Source organism: Rhinopithecus roxellana, chromosome 4, assembly GCF_007565055.1.
Source record: "Rhinopithecus roxellana isolate Shanxi Qingling chromosome 4, ASM756505v1, whole genome shotgun sequence".
Lineage (NCBI taxonomy): Eukaryota > Metazoa > Chordata > Mammalia > Primates > Cercopithecidae > Rhinopithecus > Rhinopithecus roxellana.
The window spans coordinates 131,017,325-131,021,764 of NC_044552.1; the positions used below are offsets into that span (position 1 = coordinate 131,017,325).

The window sequence follows — 4,440 nt, forward strand, 5'->3', positions numbered from 1 at the left end:
TATATGCGAGGCATCACCATTAAACAGATGAGCATTAGATGAGGAGGACACATTCTAAGTATTCACATGATTTCCCATTCAGAGGAAGGTGCTGCCCTCATTATCAGAAGAATAGTGTTGAGAAAAATGCAGGCAGAGCCTAGCATTTGCCTACCAGCATAGGCCTAGACATGATGGTGGCTGTGTGCCAGGGGATCACACCCTGTTTACAAAGGAGGAGAATGATGCTCCCAGCTGAGTTGCAGGATGGGCGCTGCGCTCACTGGAGGGGTAGATCGGGTGGGGTCTGACCCCATTAGCCTTTCCCTGTCCAACCTGGGCCCCCACAAGCCATTCTCCGGCCCTCTGCACAAGACAGACTCAGCAAATCCATGAGGTATGGGGATTCTGCCAACTCCCCACCTTCCCCCACCTTTCCCAGGTCTGGCAGGTGACCCAATCCACTGGGTGCAGCCTCACCTCCACCCAACTCCACATCTGGATAGACACATGGCAAATATGGAAATTGAAACCCAGCTAGGCTGGAGCACATCTGATTGTTGTTGGGTTGGAGTCGTCTTGCAGGTATCCCGAGATGGTCAGGCCTCACTCACGGTGGCCAGGTTGAGACCGTGTTTTTTAGATGATTCAGGTTACTCCAGGACGAAGCATGATCCTGATGACACCCAGCGTAAAAGCAGGCTGGAGCCTTGGAAGAGCTGGCCCTGCATACTGAGGTACTTCCAGCAGTGAATCCAGGATTTGAACACCAGGGAGTAACAGGGGAGCCCAGCCTGCAGGCCGCAGTTGTTCACAGCCAGGAAGTCGTCAACTAGCAGGAAGGGGTAGGTCAGCATGCTCACTGTGATCCCCATCAAGCCCTTGGTGTGGCTCCGGATGGCCAGGGCCTGGTGGAAGCTGTCATCCACCAGGTAGGCACTGATGAAGTGGGCCAGTAAGTTATAGCCCCACAAGAAAACCACATCACCCAGGAGGTGAGGGATTTATCCAACAAATCCCAGCAGCCCTTCCTCTTTGAAAAGTTTCCCAATGGAGCTCAGCACGCCACTGTACTTGGCTTCCCATCCCACAAACTGGACCATCCAGCGCATTGAGATGACACACAGCGGGTGGGCCAACATGCGGGACATGCACTGCATCATTATCCCATAGGAGGTCTCCTTCACCACTTTCCTCAGGGAAGTCTTCATATCATCCTTGTTGGAAACCTGCTAGATCTCATCTGGAGGGAAAACCTTCTTCATACTACCCAGGTCACAGTAAAGAGGGCATTGGACATCAGCCGAGGCCTCAGGCCTCAGAACAGCCCTATCTTACCATTCACTTGCACATCGTACTTGGCATAGGTGAAGAAGCTTGGCAGATAGAGGACTTTCCTCCCCAGCACGTAAGGCTTTGTGTTTGGGTCTTCCTTAATTAAAGCAAGTTCGTAACAAAGTTGTTCTAAATTACCTCGAATTTTGATAACATGTCATAAAACTCATCTGTTAAGCTTTAATAGCTACACATGCCAACCAACTTAATGTAATATATAATATTTTTCAAAGAAAAAAACTCACATGTATTACAACTGACCTCTATTGGTATTTCTTCAGTTTACCCTAAATGTTGACAAGTTTTGCCATTTATTATTTAAATTTGGAGAGGACAAATCTTAGGAAAAGCAAAAAGTTTAAGGAACACAAAGAATTCTATTCAAAGAAACTCACAAAATAAATTTTGGAGCACAAACTGTGGTATGACAGTTTTCCTTTGTATTTCTAAACAACCACTAATAAGACTTTCTTTTTGCAATATGCAAGCTTCTTTCATCAAGCCAATTGGTTTAATTAGCATTTACATCATTTTAAGTTATGACTCACATTAACAAAATAGAACAGTTGTAGAAACAACGAAACTTTAACGCTCACTCAGACATCACCTAACCCTAACCTTGTCTCTGCTTTCCAGATGTAGCAGCCAGCAGCTTCTTTAGATGAAAGGGGAATGGAAAGGAACGGTTTCCAAGGGGAAGGGGATGAGGGTAATAACATGGATCCAGAGCATATATGCTACCCATATATTCATGTGAAGGATCTCCTGTCTAATAACATGGATCCAGAGCATATATACTATCCATACACTCATGTGAAGGATCTCCTGTCTAATAACATGGATCCAGAGTATATATGCTACCCATATATTCATCTGAAGGATCTCCTGTCTAATAACATTGATCCAGAGCATATATGCTACCTATACACTCATGTGAAGGATCTCCTGTCTAACAACATTGATCCAGAGCATATATGCTACCCATATACTCACGTGAAGGATCTCCTGTCTAGTAACATGGATCCAGAGCATATATACTATCCACACACTCACGTGAAGGATCTCCTGTCTAATAACATGGATCCAGAACATATATACTATCCATACACTCACGTGAAGAATCTCCTGTCTAACAACATGGATCCAGAGCATATATACTACCCATACACTCATGTGAAGGATCTCCTGTCTAATAACATGCATCTGGAGCATATAAGCTACCCATATGCTCATTTGAAGGATCTCCTGTCTGATAACATGGATCCAGAGCATATATACTATCCATATACTCATGTGAAGGATCTCCTGTCTAACAACATTCCAGAAGCTACATGACAGAAATGTCAGTCATCACATTCACCACCAGCAAAGAGCTTAAGGTACTTACATGAGCAAAGTTACGTTGACAGGAGGTGCCCATTGGAAATCACAATAAGTATCAGATACCTCGCTACCACTGAACAAACACAAACGAGATCAACAGAAAATACCATTGCAAAGATATGATTAGACTGAATATGTATAAAATTATTTCACTCTATTTTGGGGTTAAATAATTTTACCTAAATTTAAAGTAACACAGTAACTAGACTCAATGTCAACACTGCTTCTATTTTTTATTAACAATATAGACCATGAAACTGTATCAGAACATTAGTATTCAATAATTTCATGTTCTGGTTGATGTCCTTACAGAACTTGCACTTCATCTTCTTTGCTAGATGAAATAATATTGATTACTTTGTGTTTACCTTTGCTAAAATGTATCAGTAATACCTTATAAAATTTAAATTAAGGTACGGCTGGTCAGGCGCAGTGGCTCATGCCTGTAATCCCAGCACTTTGGGAGGCTGAGGCGGGCAGATCACCTGAGGTCAGGAGTTCGAGACCAGCCTGACCAACATAGAGAAACCCATCTCTACTAAAAATACAAAATTAGCCGGGCGTGGTGGCTCATGCCTGTAATCCCAGCTACTTGGGAGGCTGAGGCAGGAGAATCGCTTGAACCAGGGAGGCAGAGGTTCACCATTACGCTCCAGCCTGGGCAACAAGAGTGAAACTCCATCTCAAAAAAATAAAAAAATAAAAAACAAATAAAAATTTTAAAAAATTAAAGTATGGCTATATCACAGAACTTTAAAAGCCAAATTTTTCTAACATTACTTTAAAATCTAGAAAATCTTATTTCCATTCATATCATTTTTTATGAAGACGCAATTACTGAAAAAGAATAATTCAAGTAAGAAAAGTTAGAATTAGTTGAAGTAAAACAAGCAAAAAAGTATATAAGCACTTAGGAAACACACAATGCAAAACAAATTAGTTAGATCATCACTGTTATTCTCCAAGCAACTGAAAATAACTACCTCTAAGAGGGGAGAGACACAAAAGCGCGAATAGAATTTCTAACAGAAAGGCCACTGTTTACCCGTAAGTTTCACACTGTAGAAATATGAACACCTGCCAGATACTTAAATACACCCACATGCAGAATGTTCCATCACTTTTTAAAATTTTAATTACCTCCATTTATTATAATCACCAACAGGTAATTTTCTAAGCAACATAAGATCGGCATTGGGATTGAGGTTAGCTAAATAGTCTAAATTAGTTTAAGCAACTACTTTGGGATAATCAGTTGCATTTGTGCCCACTCACAGGGAGAGGCTGTTGAAAGTCAAGGATTTCCTCTGCATTCTCTTGCCTGCAGAGCTAAATGGTTACCACAGAGTCAAGTTCAGTAACTACACTGGAGCAAGGAAAAATTAAATTGCTCAGTGAAATTAAGTTTAGTGGGGTATAACACTTCATTTCTTCATTCTGCACTCAAGACAATTTGACTTTCCACACCTATTATATTTCCAAGTCCAACTAGGTGACATGTATTTCTAAGCATTTAAGTTCCCCTTAAAAAGCCTCAGTCTTGGCAAGGCACGGTGGCTCACACCTGTAATCCCAGCACTTTGGGAGGCCGGGGAGGGAGAATCACGAGGTCAAGAGATCAAGACCATCCTGGCCAACATGGTGAAACCCCGTCTCTACTAAAAATACAAAAATTAGCCGGGCATGGTGGTGCGTGCCTGTAGTCCCAGCTACGTGGGTGGCTGAGACAGGAGAATCACTTGA

At 42.3% G+C, this 4,440-nt stretch overlaps 1 pseudogene; it reads right to left on the reverse strand.

Annotated features, from left to right (window-relative positions):
- Positions 1–632: 632 nt before the first annotated feature.
- Positions 633–1,381, reverse strand: LOC104675033 (annotated as a pseudogene).
- Positions 1,382–4,440: the final 3,059 nt, after the last annotated feature.